Source organism: Callospermophilus lateralis, unplaced genomic scaffold (genome assembly GCF_048772815.1).
Source record: "Callospermophilus lateralis isolate mCalLat2 unplaced genomic scaffold, mCalLat2.hap1 Scaffold_129, whole genome shotgun sequence".
Lineage (NCBI taxonomy): Eukaryota > Metazoa > Chordata > Mammalia > Rodentia > Sciuridae > Callospermophilus > Callospermophilus lateralis.
Genome location: NW_027512465.1, coordinates 3,461,316 through 3,486,553, shown reverse-complemented (window position 1 = coordinate 3,486,553; position 25,238 = coordinate 3,461,316).

Below are 25,238 nucleotides of genomic sequence, written 5' to 3'. Positions count from 1 at the left end.
CTATAGTTGGTTCATAATAATAAGTTCATATACTGCTCTTTTAAAGTCAAAGGCAATTTAATTAAAAAAATAACTGCCAGAGTAAGGGATATAAGCCATAAATTGATGTGATCATCTAACTTTTGTTTGGAAATGCAGTTTCAGAATTTAATTGTAGGCAATGTGTTAAAAATAATACCCTTGATCCACAGACTTTTAAAAGAAACATTATACAAAACAACATTTTTAACTTAACTGTGAAATAATGTCAGATTATTAGTATTTTCCCATATTTTTAAAAAGGAAGCCTTGATTCTATTTCTTTTAATTAGATATCAGGTTTTAAAAAGGATTTTAATGTTTCTTTCTTGGTCCTTGTTGAAAGGATGATTTTTTTTTTTTTTTTTTTTTTTTTAGTTTTCATTAGTAAAATTGTATAATATGTGGTTGTGGAATTTATTCACTCAAACATAATAGTAATTACTGAAAAAAATCATTAATCACGAAATTCTTATCAGTGTTTTTATATTAAAATCAATGATACATTTTTATAGAAAATATTCAAATGAACTTTTAGTAGAAAATATATTTACATTGTACTTACTAATGAAAAACTGCTAAAACTTTTTAGAAAATAGCAAAGATTTTAAGTTTGTATGATTATGAACTTTGATAACTTTAATAAAATAATAATTACTTCAATTTTAAATATCAAGCACCAGTGTGAATGAATATATATTTATAATATTAAAGTCATAATGTTAGTACTTATAATTTTTCCCCATAGGAAACAAAAATAAGGACCCCTCAATGATATTTGCAGAATGATAGAAAATTAGTTGACTCTTCAAGGAAATGTCATTGGCTTAACAATTCAATATTAAATAAAGATTTATAGCTGAAGTTACTAAATGCTCTGATAACCGCTGTTTTGTAATCAGTGTCAATCAACTATTTTTTTTAAGAGAGAGAGAGAGAGAGAAAAATTTTTAATATTTATTTTTTTAGATTTCGGCGGACACAACATCTTTATTTGTATGTGGTGCTGATGATCAAACCCAGGCCACATGCATGCCAGGCGAGCATGCTACCGCTTGAGCCACATCCCCAGCCCTCAATTAACTTTTAAACAACCAATTTCTTGAATATATTTATAGAGGTATTCATTAATTACTTTTTCATTTATAGAATTTTCTGGTATGAAAACAAAGTCTCAGTTGTTGAATTTTGAAATTGGGAAGTGTAATGCATGTTTCAATACTAGAAGATTCTGAGAAATTATAGATGGTTGATCCAATCAAGTGACACTGTGTAACATGAAAATATACATTTTTGTCAATGTATCACTAAAATATATATGTTTTTAGGATGCTGTTAAAGGCAAATCAATAAAATATTTGAGTTAAGATGACATTTTATCAACATGCATATTATGAGGTAGACATTTGAATAATTTAATGTGTTAAACAAAATCAATTTATTCCAAATAGATCTTTCAAAATTATACTTTAACAGATTTTTCCGTGTTTATAACATTACAAATATCTTGGTTGATAATATTTTCTGCAAGATTTATTTCCTTTTCTATGTATGGTACTTGTTAATAGTCAATAGGCTGGAAGAGTGAGAAGACAATTATTCTATATAACATATGTGAGGATAAAAATTTAATTTAATTAAATTTAGTAGCTCCATTTATTAAATATATTACTTTTTGAAATGTTGAAAATTTGAAAATTTAAAGAAAGTTTTTAGGAAGACAATTATATTTCAGTGCTCACAAGTTAAAGAAATGATACTGAAGAAGAATCCTCAAAAACCAAACCTTCTGGGCATTTCATTCAAGTTTTTAGGGATCTGATTCTTATAGGTTCTTGTTTTTAAAGTTGTGCTCTTTTCATGAATGAGACCCTAAAAATTGCCCTTTTTGGATTCAGATATTATATGCACTCCTAGCTACCAATGGAGGCTATGTTTCATCTCTTTGTGTATATGTATGTGTATGAATATGTAGGGAGTGTATATTTATGTGCAAGTGTGTATGCATATATGTGTGTATGAATATGTTTCTATGTATAGATGCATGTAGACTAGCTTTTACATATATATAACCCCACTGCAGGTAAGAAGTTTAATTGACCTATTTCAAATAGCTTGCTGTTCCAAGATTAAAGAACAGGGAAAATCATTATGAAGCTACATGACAACTAGACTTGGTGTAGGGGGAGAGAACTTTCTGAAGAAAACTGCAATATTCTACAATGATAGAATAAACCAAATCAAACTCTAAAGGACAAATGTGCATAGATCTTTGGAAAATGGGGCATGAAGTGGTTGTAGTCAAAATGTAAGTCTATAAGAAGCAGAGGCAAATTCATAGAAGTCTTTACATGCTAAAGCAGTTGAACTTTATGGAATTCAACAGCAGAACTGTGGAATTTGTTATGGATTTTGCCGGTTGAGGCACTGTGGAGAGAGAATTGGAGAAGAGCAACCCATCTCAACTCTGTCTTGCAAAATTGCACATACAATGTACTTTTCCTAAGCAATGAAACAGAGGAAACAACAACAACAAAAATATTTAATGGATAAAATGACAAAAGAAAGACTAATTAACAATATATTTCATGGAAAGAAGAATGAGACATGTTTTATAAAATTTGATAAATGCTAATCTATTTGTAATAGGCAATCACCTGCTATTTACAAAATGATTACAGAGACTTATATTTTGCAAAAAGGAATTTAGCATCGGCAATTAATCATCACATTCTCGTTTTAAGAAAAAAATTTATGCTTTGTAGGAATAACAATAAAGAAAATATTTAAATATACTCTGAAAAGAAAAAAAATTCTTTCTGATAATTATGTGCCTTGCCAAAATTCAAAATATATAAAAATGTCAAATATTGATCTTCAATCATATTGAATATAGATATTTAAAACTAAACTATTTAAGAAATTTGTTTAGTGAGTGTTGGTGAAAGAGGCATAATTATTTTCTCCACAAAAATTAATGTGTTTAAATTAAAGAAATGACTAGAAAAATTATTTTTTTTATTCCTGTCATTCTTGTCTTGAGCAAATCAATCACCATGGATGTATATGAGTGTGTGTATGTATGTGTGTATATATATATATATATATATATATATATATATATATATATACATATGTGTATATTTGTATATCCATGTAGGATACTTATATTAATATATTTAGCCAATTGAAAGTTATTAATTTTTATAACACTCAACACTAATATTTACTTTAATATTTTAGTAATTTAATTTTTCTAACATCCTAACAAGTGTATGTACAACTCTTACTGATGATAAAATTCATAAAATTTTCTTAATCACTCATATACTTATTCACTTCACACGTTTACATTTTCCTGATTTCATGAGCCATAATTCACAGATTATAGCAGTACAGCAGTAAATTAAATAGAAAAAAATTGTTTTTGTTCTTGCATGTAATTATTTGATTTCATGTTAGGTTCTCTTTTAGCCTGTCAATTATGAATAGTTTTCAAGGTAGCCAGCCATCAAGTTTCAATTACGTATTTGTATTTTGTACTTTTTTTAAAATTAGTTATATATGGACACCATGTGTATATTTATTTATTCATTTATTTTTATGTGGTGGTGAGGAATGAACACAGTATCTCCCACGTGGAAGGAAAGCACTAAACCATGAAGGTACTGCTCCAGTCCTTAAGTACTTATTTTTAACTAATCTAAGCCTTTATTTAAATAATACTCTAGCTTCAAATCCAGCAAATGTAGCTGGTAATAGAGCTTTCCAACTCTTTCCTCTCCTGCCTTAGGACACTGTAGTACTTCCTCTCATTTATTCTTCAACTATAATCATTCAATATAATTTTTATAATTAGTATTGTAAACAAAAAGTTACCTTTATCAAACTTTATAATCACTTAGTATATGGTTACAATTATTATTCTAAACAAAAATTACATTCACAAAACTAAAATAGCTTACCTTTAATTCATTCCTTCTCTGATACTATTCCTTTCTGTACTGTCTAGCTTTATTTTCCACCTGTGTCATTTTTCCTTCTGAAGAAGTTCTTTTAACAATTTTTGTAGGACAGGATGGACTGCAGGCAAACATTTCTCCTGTTTTGGTTTCTTCACAAATTCTTTGTTTCTTCTTTTTTCAGTGAAGATTTTTTTGGTTATAGAATTGTCTCCTGCTTTTTATTCTGACAGTAAACATTTCTTTCTTTGTTCTTGTTTTTGGAGTTTCTGAGGAGGGATTGACTGTGATACTTGTCCTGGGGCTTTACAGCTAAGCCTTTTCTTCTGTAGTTAGTTTTATGTCACAATTTTTCTCTTTGCTTTTGCTTTACTACATTTTGAACATAATAGTCCTATACAATTTTTGTTGCTGTTTGTTAATTAACTTTTCTTTCTTTACTTGATCAATTTAATTAGTTAATTTTCATCTTGTTAGATTTTCTCTGAGCTTCCTTGATCTGTAGTATGGAGCACCTCATTAATTTGGGGAAATTTTTCTATTTCTTTTTCCCTGATGGTACAACACTCACATTTGTGTAACACACTTTGAAGTTGATGCACATTTTTGTGATATTATGTTCTGTATTTTATTTTTTTAATTCTTGATTTCCTTACTTTATTTCAGTTTGGGAAGTTTCTGTTGGACTATTTTCAAGATCAGCCTCTACTTGCCAATATCCAATCTATTCATAGTCTCATGAAAGAAATTTCTAATTTACATTAGTTTTTTTTATATTTTTCATATTTTATTAATATTTTCTTAGAGCTTTTATCTCTCTGTTTACTAGTCTCTTCTTGCAGATGCTAATTTTTTTCAATTAATGCCTTTAACCTGGTAGTCAAATTTCTTTCAATGATAACCTTGTGATATAATGTGTATTTTAATGAACTAGATTTACGGATTCCACCATGTATCCATACTTTAATACTTTGTGGTGTACATGATAGATAAGTACAAATTCATCTGTAAATTCAAAATAAATAAAATTGAAAAAAAATTATATTTTCTGATAATTTCAATGTTGTGTTCTGTCTACGACTAGCTGGAATGACTACTTTGCTTTTAGATTGTTTATTGTTTTTGCAATTTGGTTCGTTTTCCTTTGATCATTCCTTGTCAATTTTTTGTTGTTAGCCCTGCTACCTCAATTCTCTGTTCAATCTAAGGAAAGCAATTGGTTTTGTTTTTGTTAGGCTTTTTCTTCCTTTAAGAATGGAAATGATAAACTCCAAGATACTTATATGGCAGACCTGTGTCTGAATGTTCATAAAAAGACTTAGCAATTTAAAAATATCAATAAATTAGCATATGCAGTATAAGTCCTTAGGTCTTAATTCTAATGAACAAAATATATATTTCTATAAGGAACACATTTTTAAATAAGTTCACATTTATTTGTTTATAATTTCAGCACACTCCCCTATAAAGCATAATGAATGTGTCTTATACTGGAAATATCATAAGTTGATCGGAGCCTGATGAATTTCCCCAGTCAGGCACTCCTGCACCTGTTTTTGTTGTAAATGGGAAAAACTCCTTATTTTTAAGACTTAATAATACACCAGTTATATACACATCCCATTTTTATTACTCATTCTATTATTGATGAGCACTTAACTAAATCAATATCTTGGCTTTTGTGAATAATGCTTCAATGAACATGGGCACAGGTATTCTTTTGAGATGGTGATTCTATTTCTTTTGAAAATAAATCCCAAAATGAGATTGTTGGATAATATGGTAGCTCAACTTTTAATTTTTGGAGGAAACTTCATATTGTTTTACATGAAGGATGTTTCATTATTTTTGAAGACTTTAATTTGTTAAAGCAATTTTAGCTTCACAGCACAACTGAGAGGTCAATGTTGTGGTATCTCCCTGCTGTATCTCCTCACACTTCACACCCTCCCTGATTATCAACATCTGCCAAAATGGTGCATTTGTTACAATTGCTGAGTGTACAGTGACCCATCATTTTATGTTAGGGTCCATTCTTAGCAATTCACTTTCAACATGTTTTAACAAACATATAAGATCACATATCCAGTGTTATAATAATTTACAGATTATTTTTTCTGTCCTAAAATTACTCTGTGGTCCCCCTATTCATCCTTTCTTCTTCTCTCTTTACACTATATAACCAATGACCTTTTAAAATTTTTATTGATTTGCCTTTCCCATAATGCCATAAAATTGGGATCATATAGTTAACAATCTTTTAGATTGTTTTTTCCCACTATGTATTTTTATTTAAGTTATATGCATCTATTTTCATGACTTGATAGTTTATTTCATATTCTCACTGAAAATTTTCCATTGTGAATGTACCTCACTTTATTTATATATTGACCTATGAAACACATCTTTGTTACCTGCAACATGTGGAAATTAATTTTTTGGAAATAAACATTCATATGCAGGTTTATGTGAGGACTTAAGTTATAAGATCCTTTGAATAAATTTTATAGATCATGACTGCTAGATTATTTGGTGAGCATGTATAGTTTTGTAGAAAATTGTAAAACTCCCCTTCAAACTGGTTTACCATGTTGCATTCCTGCAATGAAGGAGGGATTCTTTTGTGTCAATGTTTTTTTCTAGCACTTGGTGTTGTCAGTGCTCTGGGTTTGACTATTCTAATTTGACTTTGGTTTTCATTTGCATTGTGCCTATGACATGTAGAGCAACTTTGCATATGTTTATCTGTCATGTGTTCATCTTATGTGATGAATACTCTATTAAAGAAGGAACAAAGTTTGAGGACTGACAAGACCTAACTTCAAGACTTGGCATATATAAATCCATATTAAACAGATAAATCAATGAAACTGAATAGACAACACAGAAATAAATTCACATAGATATGGTCATCTGTGATCTTCTTAGAAAGGAGCAAAGATAATAAAATGAAAGACAGGCAGTCTTTCAAAAAATGGAGTTGAAGAATTGGACATCCTTTTTTGAAGAAATGAATTTACACACAGACCTCACACAAAAAATTTACTAAAATTGGATCACAGATCTAAATGGAAAATGAAAAAGTATAAAACTCATAGAATTTAATAGGCCATTATATGGATGACATTGAGTTAATAGGAAGAAAATAAACAACTGCATTAAAAAATAATTCACTCTCTTACATTTTCTCATTGATTGAAATTTATACCAGATATTGTTTGATTTATATTTCAACCAAAAGAGTGTGTGTGTGTGTGTGTGTGTGTGTGTGTGTGTGTGTGTGTTTGTGTGTGTGTGTACTCATATTCTGTTTCTGGACTTGCCTCTTTTATTTCATTTTTCTTGCTAGTTTTAAAGAGCATGTTTATTTATACCTATCGTCTTCTGAATACCTTTATATCAAGTTTACTGTTGCTAATCTTTCTACTATAGATAATTATTGCCAGAAAATTGCCTTTGTTTATGTGTTGCAACATTAATGATGTGTAGCAAAGTTCAAGATTTCAGTGGTGTTCAACATAGTCAGTTATTTCTCGGGAACATAGCATGTCCTACTGAGATCACTTAACCAATGGGTTGGCTAGTTATCTGTAGGGTTGACTGTGATGATTGGTTTCTCTGACACTTCTTTCTCATCCTCCAGAACCCATTCAAGTTTCATGGTGAAAACCCATAAAAAGGATAGAGCAAGCCCCATTGTACACATTTTTTCAAGCCTTTGCTTTTGTTAATTCTCTATATATCTGACTTACATGATGGGCCAGTCTGAGAATTTTCTATATTGTTCTTCTTTATCTCTAAGATTTTTTTCTGTTATTCTCTACATTAAAAAATGATGTCTTTAAAAATATGAATATATCTTCATTTTATTTTTTTTTACATTTTAATTGATAATTTGGGCTCATGATTGATTGTACTTTGAAAATAATTCTCCTTTGAAATGCAAAGTGATTTTTACATCTTCCTACAATTTCCAAGTTCTTGATGACAGTCTAATTCTATTATTTTTCCTTTGTAGAAGAAAAAGATTTTTTCTCTTTAACTCTTCATATGATTTTTTTAAACTTGGAATTTTGAATTAAATCTATTTTCTTGGTATTTTTAAAAGAATCTGTTCATATATTTAAGTACCTGAAACTAAAAACTGTATTTCTCTTTTTAGAAACCATTGTATAATTTGTATTGAGTCCTTCATTCAATTAATGTATTTGTTCACATACAACTTCTATGTCAGTCATTTACTAATATTTGCATTGATTTGAATTTCCTTTATGTTTACAGAGAAATATCATTGATTTTTTCTTTCAAGTGCAATATGTTTTTAAATTAAGTGTTCTTCCTTTTCTTCAATTTTTCTAATTGTCATTATCCACAAAATATATTCCACATTGTAGGTAAAAGTATTGAATTTGAGAACAATCCCATTCTTTTAAAGGAATATATATTTTACTCTATATTTTATCCACTTTAAGTGTTTCTATAAATATATACTGTTTTTTAACACTAAATTATTTTATTTTCCCAAAGTACCATGATCTTTGATTGTTAACTTGTATTTAAAATGAAAGATTTTTGCTGTAAAATTTCCTAAGTGGCTTATTATTTTCTTGAATAAAAACAGGGATAAATGTATACACATTATGTGGTGTGAACTGATCAACATAATCTATAACCTATAGACATAGGTTATTGATTATAGGAATATGGTAATATAACATAGATAAGCAACAATAAGATGCAAGTTCATAATAATTCATCAGAAGTAAGCCGAAGTAATAGTAAAAAAATCATGTAACTGTAAGACATAGGATTTAAGCCACAGAGGGTGGGGGTAGTGGTGAGTGGGAATGGAACAGTGAAAGGTGAGTATTCCAGTATAGTTATAGATAAATATAGTCTCTTAAGTTAATATAGATATAGACAAGGTTAAATCAATATAGTTGTGAACAACTGTATTAGCTTGATTATGTAGACATAAGGCTTATAGACATCAGTAGTAAAATGATGAATAAATGAGATAATTGCAAACATCAAATAACTTACTAGTACCAGGATAGCGGGAATGGAGTCACTGTGGCTATATGAACAAAAAGTGTGGCCGTAGTAACTCTCCTTTAGCTGTTCTAGACTCCATCTTAGTTTTTTTTTTGTTGTTGTTGTTACTGCTCCTGTGAAGAGGGAACTGCATGACCCATTTCTGAGAAACAGAAATGAAAGCAGTCTTCTTTAAAAAATTGTTTTTCTGTATTTTGTACCCCACAGAGTGTACCCAACTCAGGATATGGTAGTGGTCATGTTGAGCTACAGAGTGTACCCAACTCAGGATATGGTAGTGGTCATGTTGAGCTACATCCTGGATTTGATTACATATCTATGGGTCTACATGACTGTAAAATTGTGGTATAAAGGTGTATTAAGAACTGTAATGCAAATAATAATAATAACAATAGAGCTCATGTATAATGGCATAATCTGGTATGAACATACTTTATATACAGAGTTATGAAAAATTGTGCTGTGAATGGATAATTATGATTGTAATGCATTCCACTATTTTCATGTGTGTAAGAAATTTAAAAAAAAATAGACTATCGTCCCTGCTCAGCTGAAACTCACAGGATATGGTTGTCTAACACTTGTTCGGATCCGACATTCAGTTAAGCTAACTGCTTTTTTAGCTCCTACAACTTGCTTTCTTGCGTGATGCTGAGAAAATCCCCTGAGTTGTGGTTTTCATCTTTAAATTCCCAACACACAAGCCAGGAAATTGCTGTTAAACACACACACACACACAAACACCACATGTTTTTCAACAAGTTGTTACTGTGCAACAGGAAAAAAATGGAAATTCTTCAATTTTTGCAGATATTGATGCTGTAAATTAGCATATAACAGTATAGGATTGGTAAATAAGAGAGAATGGGGAAGAAAAAGGTATGGGTATATCAAGAGCATCGATAATCCATGTCTCCTCTGGGTGAAAACAAAGCTGCATTATTTCATTCTATTATAAGAACAAGCCATACGTAAGTATCTGGGGTTAGAGTTGACACATAGTGTTCCTAGATAGACAACTGCAATCCCCCTCTTAATAACCTTCTTTTAACTTGACCTCACTACTAACTCACATTCTCAAAATACTTCCATTTAGCAAAACAGAGTCTTCATTTTATTTCATTTATTATAAGCTCTGAATCCATTAATTTTTCTTGAGTGGTCAGCAATTTTCAACCCTCAACTTCCAAGAATTTGTTATTTTTTGGATGATCATTTTATTCTTATGATATTAATTATTTTAGTTTTCTTTAATTTAAAACATTGTGAATGTTTGCCATATAGAGAGAAATCAGTGTGATCACTCAGTTTCCAATGAATCATGCATCCTGTGATTGCTAAAGAGTTTGTTTAATACAACTGCCATATTGGCATTGCCCTCAGTTTAAAATGACATTACATTTCTTTCTTTATCCATGGGTGATTTTGAGCTTTGCCTAATTAGATACAAAGAACATAACAGAGTATGCTGTTTTCTTTTCAGTAAGTATTAATGAAATAACTATTTGTTTTTATACTCTTTTATTGCTGAGTAATATTCCATTGTGTATAGATGCCAATTTTTTATCCATTCATTTATTGAAAGGCATCTAGATTGGTTCCACAGTTTAACTATTGTGAATTGTGCTACTATAAACTTTGATGTGGCTGTGTCCCTGTAGTATCCTGTTTAAGTCTTTTGGGTATAGACTGAGGAGAGGGATAGCTGGGTCAAATGGTGGTTCCATTCCCAATTTTCCAAGAAATCTTCATACTGCTTTCCATATTGGCTGCACCAATTTGCAATTCCATCAGCAATGTATGAGTGTGCCTTTCCCCCCACATCCTCCACCAACATTTATTGTTGTTTGTCTTCATAATAGCTGCCATTATGACTGAAGTGAGATGAAATGTTAGAGTGATTTTGATTTGTATTTCTCTAATTGCTAGCAAAGATGAACATTTTTTTCCATATATTTGTTGATTGATTGTATATAATCTTCTGAGAAGTGTCATTTCAGTTCCTTGGCACATTTATTATAATTTTTATTATTCTTATTACACAGAGCAAGATTTTTCATATCTCTGGTTGTATATTAAACAGATTATTGTACCTATATAAGGACCCAAAACTACAGCAGATTGTTTTAAAACATTAGTTTCCAGGCTGGAGTTGTAGCTCAGTGGTAGAGCACTTGCCTAGCATATATCAGGCAATGGTTTGGATCCTCAGCTCCACATAAAAATAAATAAATAAAATAAATTGTTTGTGTCCATCTACAAGTTAAAAAAATAGAAAAAAACGCATTATTTTCCATAGCATTTTTTGCTTCAATTTTAAGATTAAGGTAGTAAATGATTCTAATGACTGGTGATCTGTGTACTGAGATTAGAAGATGGTTAATAAGATGAAGCAAGGCATCATGATAAATTTTGTGATTTATTCCCATGAACCTGCCTAAACTGTACATTATTAATACATGGAATTTGAATCCTTTTGATAAAATCTCTCCATTTTCTACCATAGCACAATGGCTTCTTTCATGCTTGCTCTCTCTGCTTTTCTGTTCTTCTCCCTCATGATCTTTCTTCATCTCTCCTTCTTAAATAGAAACAGTGATTCTTACAGGTACGTAAGCAATTCTTATCATAATATTGCTACTGAAACAATCTGCTTTTTACAAGCATACTCAGGACATGGAAAACAATTAAGCTATTTTCCCTTTAAATATTTTTCTACTTGAATAAAAAGTAGATGGAACTGGTAGGCTTAGAATTTATAAGTGTTATACACACTTGTCAGTCTATCAATCACCACTGACATTTTTGACATTATTATTAGTAATAAGGCTATTTGATGTTAATGACTGCTAATACTAATTAATTTCTTAATTTTTCATTGTAGTCAGCCTCTTTTTATATTAAGTAAGATTTCATAAAATTTCCCAGAGATGTTTGAATTAAAACATTATAGTTAATTTACAAACACAAAATACTCTTACTGGACTATGTTAATTTGAACGATTTCATTTGGTGTTGGGAAGGGTATTGTAGTGTCAGTATTAATAGATATGTATACTTCTGCATTCCTGTTTGTTGGAGTTTCTTCTATATACTTTGTAGCCATTTGGGGAAGTTCAAATGGAAGACCCCAGGTAAAAAGAGATAATATTGTCCTTGATCATCTAAAGTTGGTTTGGATATAGAAAGTGTTTGTAGATGAGTATAGAGCCTACTGCAGTTGGGACATAATGTAAAATAATAAGATTGGATTCAGAGATCAAGAATGTAAAGAAGTCTAATGTGGGCCAGTTGGAAGGACTGGCAAACTGACTAGCTATTTAATTTGAGAATCATAAACTCAAAATTCTCAGAACTGGGGGAGAAGCATCATATGTTCAATTTCAATCTCAAAAAATCTGGGGCCATAACATTAGTAAGAGAAAGAAAAAAATTTGCCAGTGATTAAAATTTGAATTGTATCACTCAATTGCTTTAAAAGTTTGTAAAATCTGTTCTTATTTTTCCCATAGCAGTTTTTACCCAAATATCAAGCTTAAATGAAGAAGTGTGCAGAGTATTGCCAATACATTCTTTAAAATTATCATAGGAATGGGTTCCTCCATTTGGATTTCTTGAGTAGCCAGGTTGCTGTTTACTTTGATAATACATCTCAACGTCTGCCTTTCAAGTGGTTGCATAGTGGATTTTCACTGAGTGTTAATTTGTATATGTTTGATATCTAATAATTGAGAATCCTTCATATTTTCATTGGCCATTTGGGTGTCTTTTTAGGTGAACGATGTGTTCAGTTCCTTGTTTTCTTTCTAATATGTCATTATTGTGTTTACAGATGTATAAAAGGCCTTTGTACATCCTGGATATAAGCTTGATATTACAAACCACAAATCTTTTCTTACATTCTCTGATATGCCTTTTCACTGTTAACTTTATCATCTTATGAATATATGATCTTAATTTTAGTTAGATATAATTTGCCATTCATTTAATTTCTGCCTATTTAATTGACCCCCCAACCATTGCCTTTTTCTTTTTCAGTACCAGATATTGACCCTTTGATATTTTACCCTTGAAGTATATCTACAGCCTATTATTTTATTATTATTATTATTATTATTATTATTATTCATTAATTTATAAATCTGACTCATCTTGATTTCTATACTTCTAGTGTTTTTTTGTCAACATAGTCCAAATATAGTCTTGGTTTTGACAGATCTCGATTCAATCAGAACTAAATGAATGTTATAATCCCTTAGACTTCTGGAAGAGTTCAAAAACTCTTAATGCAATAGAGAGTAGGAGTTAAGTGAAGACTTTTTTTTTAATTAGAGAAAAAGCATGCAAATATTGTCTGTTAATATGTTTATATAATTATATTTTCAATGTATATCATTTAAAATTGCTAAATACATTTATGCATCATGAAACAACTTAAGTTTATTTTTAACTAATGTTCAGGTAAAGGTGATATAATGGGGTTATAAAAATTTGATCACAGATCAGTTTGTTCACAATTCATTCCTTTCAAGGGAAAGTCATGTGGAGAATGATGTTCCCTATCAGTTGTATAAAGAAGGCCTGCAAGTTTTACTAAAATGAAATCTCCTTTGTCTTAATCAACTTCAACTACATAGAAGAGATGGATGTTTCTTTTTTTCTGGGTTTAGGGAAGGTGCCTATCCGTATGTAACTGTATGTCAGCTTCATGGGAAGGTCAGGGAATCCTTCCTGAGTTTATAACCTGGTTCAGGAGAAGGTGGCAAGTGAGGGATAGGTGAGCATGACCACCTTTTTTGCTGTTTTCTTAAATGCCTAGTTGCTATATTTTGGAGTAGTCCTTCCAGACCCCTGTCATTGGTATTCAAGAAAGTCAATTTGATTTGGGGATGGAATAATGTAATGTGAAATCAAGTGAGAAAAAATAGTATTAAGTCAGTAAATCTGAAGGCCATTTCTAGGAAGTTAAATCAATATGGTCATATGTAAATTTCAAGAATTTTTCTAGTGACACACTATAGATGTTAGAAAGCATATCATTATTCAAAAAATTCACAAATACTTAATATAATCATATATTTATAAAAATTTAAATATCAGATTTCCTTTCTCATGACCTTATATAGATGAAATACCTAGAAAAAAATAAGTAAATAAACTAATATGTAGATCTATATCTGTTAAAATATATTTTCTTTTAAAATTTATTGAAGAAACAAATTGCAAAGAACTATATTGTGTAGGCTGTGATGCATTTAAAAATGCTACTTCCTTTGCATAAAAAATAAATTTTATTTTAGACTTTAATATGACTGGTTATAAGTTGCAGCTGATTAAGAGCTCTACATTAAACAGTTTTATGTTGTCATCCTTTTAGAATAATCACACACTATATTGTTTTTAAAATATTCAGATTCCCACCATATTTTGTAAAATCCCTGATACTGGGAACTTCTAGATTTACATTTAAGACTATTGCATTATCATTAATAAAATGTGCATTGAAAAAGTAATATGATAAGTACTATTTCTACATATTTATTTTTCAAAAACTACATCATTGATATTTGAAAAAAATCTGATTAAAATTTTATCTATTTTTAAATTTTTATAGTGCTAGGTATTGATCCTAAAGCCTCATATATACTGAAACTTTTCTACCACTGTGCCACATCCTCAGACCCTGATTAAAAGTTTAGTGCAATGATTTTCTTGGACCATAGTAAATGAAGAAAAAAAATTTCTTTTTGGTTTCAATGGTAGTAAAAATGACATTTTTCTTCATATAAGAATTATGCTCATTCTTAGTTTTGTGTCACTAGTAATTTTATATACATATCTGCTCCTAAGTATAGTAGAATAATTTAAGAGGCCATTTTTTAAAATGCAACTTATTATCATTTTGCCTGATCCTGGCAATGACAGAAGTTGAGACTTAATTCAAATTTTCTAAGTTCAGAGATGTTTATACAATTCATGGTGAAACACAGCCACCTACCTATTTCTATCCATTATGCAGGAATATGCAAAGTAAGAGCTAATTTTAAATGGAAAACAGACTATATCTCCATTTTTACACAAGTATTATGAACATTGGTACCCCAATATAGAAATCTCAGACACACCCAGGGAAAGAGCAGAAGAGTTACCAGTAAGAATCAGACACTCAACTTGATAACCTTTCAGACATTATTACCCCTCTCAGTGCAGAGGAAGAAAGCGGACTCACATTTCTCAAGGATTCCTTTGTACTTATGTCACCCTCTTCACTTAAATGGACATGACTTCATGACACTGGTGTCAGGATTTAAAAGTGTGAAAATCAATGAAACAAGTTTTAGGAAGTGGAAGTTCAGTATACTTGTCTTATCATTAATTTGGACTTCTTTTTTGGATACTGTGTAGACAATAAATAATGGCAGATTGATTTGAAGTACCTTTTGTAAGGCTAAAAATATCATTTTAAAGGGACAACAAAGATAGAATCATTTGAAATGTTTTTAGAAAATATTACATGAAGGAAATGAAACAAAATCGACTCCTTCAGAAATTAAGGCCAATGTCCTCATACTGAGAAATAAAGCTACAAGTTGCTTTAATGTCTCAACTTCCTCACTCAGAGAACAGAAACTGTGCCCTGGCCCTGTTGAGTTATCTAACACTGACAGGCTAAATCTACCCATGCATATTTCCTGCCTTTTATCCCACTCTACCTTCTCTTACAAAGCTTTACTTGACCTTGAGTTTTCTGAAAATGATGCTTTGTAACAAAAAAGTTCTATCTTCCTTCAGTGCTGGATTTGAATAAAGCCTGTTTCCTGCCAGCTGGACTCTGAGTAATTGTGGACAGGAGGAGCATCAGAGCCCACAGACTCTTGCCCCAGCATGTAACACTTCTGCCTGGTAACAGAAACATTATTCCAAAGAGGTGTCACACATTTTCACCTTGACCAAACTTTTATTCAGGTTTATGTAAGCCTTTTTCTAAAAGAGACTTTGACCTTGAGCCTCTGATCTGCATAATCAGTGATAGCAAGCATCCTTAATCAGTTGAGTAAGAATCAGACACTCCACTTGACCACCTTTCAGATATTATGTGAGCACATTTCTCACCCTCTGCCTTTATTCCCATGATGTTTAATCACAAGGGTTAGTCAGAAATAAGAATCCTCTGCAAAATAGCAGGTTATAAAATAAACTCATAAGTCAAAATGAGTACCTCTACATCAGTGATGAATCCACTGAAAGAGAAATTAGGAAAACTACCCCACTCACAATAGCTTAAAAAAATACTCAGGAATCAATCTAATAAAAGAGGTAAAAGAGCTCTACAATAAAAATTACAGAACACTAAAGAAAGAAATTGGAGAAGACATTAGAAAATGAAAAGACCTTCCATATTCCTGAATAGACAAAATGAAGATTGTCAAAATGGCCATACTATCAAAAGCATTATACAGTTTTAATGCAATTTTAATTAAAATCCCATTGACATTATTCATAAAAATAGATAAAGCAATCATTAAATTCATTTGGATAAACAAAAGACCCAGAATAGCCAAAGCAATCCTTAACAAAAAGTGAAGCAAGAGGCATCACAATACCAGAATTTAAACTATACTACAGAGTCATAGTAACAAAAGGCATGGCATCAGCACCAAAACAAACATGTAGAACAATGGTACAGAATAGAAGATACAGGAACAAATAGATAAATATGGTTATCTCATACTAGACAAAAGCACCAAAAACATTCACTGAAGATAGTCTATTCAATAAATGGTGCTGGGAAAATTAGAAATCTATATGTAACAAAAATGAAATTAAACCCCTATCTCTCACCCTGAACAAAACTCAACTCAAAGCAGATCAAAGACTTTGGCACTGAACAGAAACCCTGTGCCTAATACAAGAAGAAAAAAAAAGCCCAAATCTTTACAATGTCAGCCTAGGAACTGACTTCTTTGACAAGGCTCCTACAATTCAAGAAGTAAAATCAAGGATCAAAAAATGGGATGCATTCAAACTAAAAAGCTTCTTCTCAGCAAAGGAAATGATCAATAACATGAAGAGAGAGTTTACAGAATGGGAGAAAATCTCTACAAAATATACCCAAGATAGAGCATTAATCTCCAAGATATATAAAGAACTCAAAAAACTTAACACCAAAAAACCAAGTTACCTAATCAATAAATGAGCTGAGGAACTGAACAGATACTTCACAGAAGAAAAAATACTGTAAACATACATATGAAACAATGTTCAACATATTTAGCAATTAGAGAAAAGCAAATCAAAACTACTCCAAGGTTTCACCTCACCCCAGTCAGAATGGCAATTATAAAGTTTAAAAGCAACAATAAATGTTAATGAGAATTTTGGGAAAAAGATACATTTATACATTGCTGGTATGAATATATATTGGTGCAACCTTTATGGAAAATGGTATGGAGATTCCTCAGAAAACTTGGAATGGAACCACCATTTGACCCAGCTATCCCACTTCTTGGTTTATATCCAATGGACTTAAAATTAGCATACTGCAAAAATACAGCCACATCACTACTTATAGCAGCTCAACTCAAAATAGCTAAACTATGGGACTAATCCATATGCCCTTCAACCGATTAATGGATATAAAAAACGTACATATATATGATAGAATTTTTGTATTAAAAAAAAATTCCTATTTGGTCATTAGCAAAACTTGTACCTGACCTTGATGTTTTATTTTAGCAATGTTTCATTCACTGCTACATCCTCCATCAGCCCCCAACTTAACCTATTACCTGGCTATAAATCTCCATTTATCCTTGCTTTCTTCAGAACTATTGCCATTTTGTATTAGTTACCAAGTCAAATCTTTGTTTTTGTTGTTTTGTTTCTGCTTTAATGCCTGGCTCTGTTTTTTAATGAACACAGGCAAGGATGATTTTATTTACTACTTCTGCAATAAGGGAGAATGTCCAAACTCTATTCTCCTGAAAATTAAAGGTATAGGCTTTTATGGGTTTACTGAGATAGGAGTTCTAACCTTGATGACTTTATTTCAAAGCCACAGTCCCCAGGTCCTTGACAAGGGCATTTCTTGCTGGTAAAACTGCAAGAAAGTTAGAGATAATTTGCATGTCAAAAGGGCAGAGAAACAACTTAAATTTAGCAGTTTCCTAAAGCTGGTGCTCTACAAAAATGGGGGTTAGGTCAAGATGAGGTGTTAAGGTCATTTTGTTCATTGAAAAATTTAGATAATAATTAAGCTTAACAAACCAGGTATTTATTTTCACTCATTTGTAGATACTTTAAAGAATTATTAGACACGAGTTCTCTAGAAGACATTAAAAATAAACTGCTTTTTACACAATATGTTTAACATCTGCAACATCATAGAAGTATCAATAGGGAGTGTTAAAAATTCTTAACATAAATGGAATTTCAATGAAAAGCAGAACAGAGTCATTGTATGCAAAAATGATTAGACAGGCTAAATACAGTTTATTGTGTTGTAAAATTTGGTGTGAATAGTTGTGTGACCAATAAAAAGCTATTCAAGTTTTCTAGATTACATTCATTTTTTACACCTGATCCCAGAGAAGCATATGAAGTTTGGCTACTATGCTTATGACAGACAGTGCTAGAGTAACCATCCAGTAAATGTTGTTTACATTTTGTGCCCCTTCAAATTTCAATTCCTTTAATTTAAAAAATCTACCACCTAAATATTAGGCATAACAGGATTCTAACTTTTATTGAGACAGTATAAGTTCAGTCAATTTTTCTTTCTTTAATAGCAGGATACATTTTTCTATCTATCTTTTTTCTTTCATTATCCCTTCCCCTCTCTCAGAAAAGTATTAAAGCTCAATTATTCTATTTACTCATCATACAGGGAAGAACATATGTCACTGGGAAAAACAAGTAAAGAGAATTCATCAGCAGTGTTGTTTTCCTGAAGTGGAGTTACTCTTGGAAGGATTTGACGATTGTTTAGAAGTTAATTTCCTTCCCTGCTGAAGACAGTGTCTGATGTAAATTACAAAGTTTTTACTGAACATGATTCCCAAATATCCTCCCTTTGACTTGAGCCACACAAATTCCTTAACAAGGGTGACTTACATATCCCCCAGTGCCATGAGAAAGTAGGAAAGCAGAATGATAGGCTCTTCATCAGCTGTGGCTGACAAGTAACACTGACTGGTAACCTAAACAAATTTATTTCATGGTTGTGGAAAATATAAGTTCAAGATCAAGTTTCCATCAACGGTGGTTTCTGATGAAGCCTCTCTTTCTGACTCCATCTCTGGAAGACATTGAGTCTTCATTACCTCTCTATAAAGACCTTGTCTCCAAGAATTCACACTGGGCATTGAGGTTATGGAATATGAATTTCCTGGGAGGAGGATACTGCTAAGTCTATAACAGGTGGGCTTTCAATCCAGGCGCTATAGACAGAAAATTTTAGCTGCAATAAGCCCAGTGTCCAAGAATTTCTGGCCATTGCCTTATAATTCCAGATAAATTCCTTCTTTCTTCTATTCCCTTTTAATTTCTCTCACAGAAAAAACAAAACTTAAATTGCCTACTACCCCAGTAGGCAATACTTCTAGCAAAACAATGTGACATTGGTATCTGCTACATCAGCTGGATCATTTTTTTGTCATATTTAGGAATAACATTTTCTGAGTTAATAAAATTTAAAGAAGGTAATTTTTTACTACTAGCTTTCTTAATATTCAATTTTTGTTTCCTTTTGAAAATAGAAAAATATAAAATGTTAAAAGGAAACTTTAATGTCAATGCTCATATAGTTCCATAACATTGATTCAAACACAAAATTGTAGCTGACATTTATGAAGTCTTTTAAAATACCAAGAACACACATCAACAACTTTATAGATATGATATCAATAATGTTAAATTTCACATAAATAATCAATATTTTCAGAGCATGTCATACAGAAGCCATCTTGACCCCTGCTGTCTAACTTTCAATAAAATGGACCTGTCCTCACATAAAGGCTTGTGACTTTCCAGCTGTGTCTATGGGTGAGTGAAGCAGTCTATTTCTACTGAAGAAGATTAAATCCTCAATGTATAGAACATATTTACCCATGAATATGTATTGTACTAGGAATCATAATTTTTCAAACTATGACAAATATTTTTTTAACTTAACTGAAGAATATAAAACTATTATGCTGTTGATTCTTTAAAGTTCTAACAGCATAGAGCATAAATGGTGTGTTAGTCTGCTTTTTCTTGCAGTGTCCAAATACTTGACAAGAGCAGTTTACAGGAGGTAAGATTTTTTAATTTTGGCTCATGATTTCAGAATTTCAATTCATGATGAAGCAGCTCCAAGGCTCATTTCATAAAATAATGTAGCAGAAAAATGATGCTTAGTTCCTGACAGGCAAGAAGGAGAAAGAGAGAGAGAGAGAGAGAGAGAGAGAGAGAGAGAGAGAGAGAGAGAGAGAGATATGAAGGGGCCAAAGAGAAGATAAACACTCATAGAACAAGCCCCCAGGGACTTGCTTTTGTCAACTAGGTCTTATGTTCCAGTAATATATTCAGCTTTTAAGGGATCAATCTGCTGACAAGATCAGAGCCCCATAATCCAATCATTTTCCATAAAACCCACCTCTGAACACATAGAACTTTGGAGAACATTCTAGGTCCAAACCATAACAACCTAGGAATACAGAGTTATAGAAAATGAGTAAAACGTGAGAAATAAAATTTTAAAGTCAGAAGTTAGGCAAAGCAATGCATTTCATGCTTTCATAGTGCTTTGAAAACTGTGAAGCTATCATCTAGGATCCTATTGACAAGCAAAATTCCTGCTCCTACAGACCTTATTTCTGCTCTGCTAATGAAAGGGCTAGACTTGAATAATATACTTAATCTCTTCATCTTTCTTTTGTCATTTTCTCTCATGTTCTATTATTTTCAAGAAGTCAGCTTTTTATTCCTACCAGTTTATCTTAAAATTATTAACTTCTTTGGAAAAAGCACTTTCATATTGAGAACTCATAGCTGAACACTACTTTTAATTTTCATTAGTTGTCCATCCCAGAACTTTGATTTTGAACAAGCTCCATGTTTTAAGTTCTGAATACCTGAATCAAACCTTGGGAAAACATCAAGAGAATTATTTTCTATAACCTGTTTTATCAGAACTGTTGAAACATGGCTACATATTTTCATCTTCTATCAATTTGTGTATGCTGCTTCTTTTTTCCATCTTGGGAATATTGCAGTTGTGAATAACTTTAAATTAATTTAAATAGTCACTCTGATGGTCTTTCTTAGAGGCCTTGATGTTGTCTCTCTTTCTGCCTTTCAGAAGGGTACAGAATATATGTGAGATGAATTCAATATTTAAATCTACATGGTATGCAAACTTGCATTGAAATACAGAAAAGACAATTTCATTATTTAATACAGAGTATGAATAAAATAAGTTTCCTTCATGCCCTATTTCTTAAGGATTATTTCCTCTTTTGTGTGGTTCAGGCTATGGTGACAAAAAGGAATGTGGGACTTCTGGTCTGTTTTGCCACTTTTGCAGGCACTAGATTCAGCCTGTTGCACAAAACTATTGCACAAAACTCTAAATTTGCAGAAACCTTTGTATTCCCTGGAAGGAATTTCTGGTTTAATAGTAGCATTTATCTTTGGAGGAATACATCATTTTTGTCTATGTGAATGACTTGACCTCACTTCTTGTATTTTCAACAATGCTTTTAAATATGCTCTAAATATTTCAGTAAGCATTTTTTATATTTATTTCAAAAAAAGAGAGGGCTCTCTGGATGTATGCCTTGCTTCATTGTTAGAAATATCCATTTGGAATAGGGATGTAACTTAGTGGTAGAGCACTTGCCTAGAATTTGCCATACTCTTGACTCAATCAATCCTCAGCACAGAAAATATAAATAAATAAACACATAAATACATACATTGATAAGTAAACAAGCAAGTAAATAAAATGTGAAGTCTTATTTTTATAGAAATCTATAACACTAAACCTGCTTGGTGATAGGTAGAAAATCAGTGTGAAATATACACAGTTCTATATTTTCATCACACTGAAATTTTTTGTTTGCCATAGAAAATTAGACATCTGGGAGGTTATCAAGAAACTGTTAGTAAATTTAAATGGTTGGAAGAAATTACCTCAAACAGCTTTCCATAACATATTTTAAAATTTTCCCTTCTTATTTGATTGGTGTTCTTAAAACCTACCTCGTTAATATGCATAAACATGAAAAAGCACATTAAGTATATATTAGTAGTATTTTTGTTTTATAAATTCATATGCTTTCTATTTATAACAAGCAACAGAATTTAAAATGGTTTTATTATGTAGAAAATGTAACAGTTTTTAAATAGTATTTCTCTTACATACTTAGTATTCATGATATATAGATTACCTTATGAGATTAATGTTAATTAATAATTGATAATATTTGATATTTCTTGGATTACTAAAGCATGACAATTTAAATCAAATAGATTAATAAAGTTTAATTATCTTTTCATGAAGTTAAGATTACAGAAATTGGAGAAATAGAAGAAATGACAAGGACAATGGGTAGAACTGCTAGTTGCAGTCAGATTATAATAATAATGTGTGATTTACTCCTTGGTTTTGTAGCTAATACCCACAATTTTTGCAAACCCGACAACATGTTATAAATAGAATTTCCATGATGATTTCCAGCAGGCAGAAGATGGAGTAGATGATGTGTATTACACTCCTCAGCCATGTATGCATTACAGTAAAGGCTACAGATTAGGAAAAGGAAGATTTAGTGCAGGTTTCATTGCTCACTTATCTACTCTAGAAGTATCATCTTTCTTAACTCAATATATTAAACTCTGATACCCATTATTTCAAACAGTCCTCACTCAATTTAAAGACTTATATATTTAGCCGCATGTGCTTGAATGGTTATTTGATTTAAAAAAAATATTTGTTAGAAATGATTTTAGTAAAAAAAATTAACAGGGAAGATTTATAAATCATGATCTCTGTTTTGTGTTTTATTGACCTTAAACCTTAACTGAGATTCTGCTTTAGAAATGAAAGGCAATTCATCTTCCATTTCAAGCCAGTCCAAAAGATTGAATTGTGTTAAATGATGTGCTGCACTTTCTCAGACCTTCATAATGGCCCTATATAGATTTTGCTGAGATGAACAAACTCACTTACAGAAAGTTTTTATGTTAGATTCATACATTGAGCCAAATTTTGAGGTCATCACTTTTAAGTGTGGGATAAAACATCTTAAAAATAAAAAATAACATTTTCCCTAAAATATGCAGCATTTGAAGATCTAAATGCTCTAGACCACAGATATTATTTATTTTGCAAAGAAATGGATGGAAGCAAGTCGTATGTTAAAATTCTCTTAATGAACATTATAGGATATAATACTAGATTTTGTTGCTAATTTTGTTTAAGACTCATTAGACTTAAAAGAAATTCTAAAGTTCTTACTTCATTTACTTACTATACTTTCTTCACAAAGGTTAGATGATTAGAACACATTCACATGCATATGACAACATGGCTAGAATTACAATTGTTCTTCATTACTAAAAACTTCCATTAATTTGTTTATACTATTAACTCAAGAGATAACTATGTTTGAGGATGGTTAGCCTGTATGCATGAATACTAAGTAGATAACATTTTAAGGGTATATAAATGAATGCCTATATTGATAAAAAAAAATCAATTCTACATCATTTTGAAATTATGGGTTCTTTGTCAGGACTGGTGTTTTATTTAAGGTCCTGTGGTGAGGCATTTTTTAAATGCTCCATACTTGATAATTGCACCATATGTGGTCTGAGGAAGAATACTTGAGATGTTAATTTTGAGACATTAATCATGCTCCTGAAATAAAAATGGAAAAAATTAAGGTTATGAGTAAAAGCTCATGTTGAAAATATCTACCTTAAATGTCCTCAAATTATTTTTCCTACATGTAGAAAATTTTTTAATTATTTTATTGATTATTCAAAACATTACAGAGCTCATGATAGATCATCTTTCATACATTTGACTCAATTGAGTTATGAACTCTCATTTTTACCCCAAAAAGAAATTGCAGAATCACATCGGTTACACACTCACATTTTTACATAATGGCATATTAGTGACTGTTGTATTCTGCTACCATTCCTATCCCCTACTATCCCCCCTCCCCTCCCCTCCCCTCCCCTCTTATCTTCCCTCTCTACCTCCTCTGCTGTTGTTCAGTTCTCTCCCTTTATTCCCTCTCTCTTGCCCCTCACAACCTCTTATAATTTTGTGTAACATTGAAGGTCTCCTACCATTTCCATATGCTTTCCCTTCTCACTTCCTTTCTCTCCCCCCACTCATCTTTGTTTAATGTTAGTCTTTTCCTCATGCTCTTCCTTTCTGTTCTGTTCTTAGTTTCTCTCTTTATATCAAAGAAAACATTTGGCATTTGTTTTTTAAGGATTGGCCAGCTTCACTTAGCATAATCTGCTCTAATGCCATCCATTTCCCTGCAAATTCTATGATTTTGTCATTTTTTAGTGCTGCATAATACTCCATTGTGTATAGATGCCACATTTTTTTTTTTATCCATTCATCTATTGAAGGGCATCTAGGTTGGTTCCACAGTCTAGCTATTGTGATTTGTGCCACTATAATCATTGATGTGGCAGTATCCCCCCCCCCAAAAAAAAGCAAACCCTGCAATCCAGCTTGTTAACCCATACTTTAACTCTTCCTTAGATAGGCTCACAACCTGGCTGAACCCCATTTATCATTAGCACAGATTGATGCTTACCTTATATGGTGTTTCCATTGTTGTTTGTGACTATTCCTGCAGTAATATGAACTTTTAATTCACACTATCACCTGCTATCCTTAATAATATAGCAGCAATACATAACATCTATGTTATATATATGCATATATATTTATATATGTGTATACATAACATGTATATACATTAGATATAAATATACATATTTATGTATATGTGCATATATATGTTTGTGTATATATACATATATATATGCATATATATATATATATATATATGTGATATAATACTGGAGTGAAGAACAGTAATGTCAGAATCTGCTTAAATACTACACAATAAAATAAAAGCTATTTCATTTAGATAATCACTGGATTTTTTTGAATGTCTAAGATAA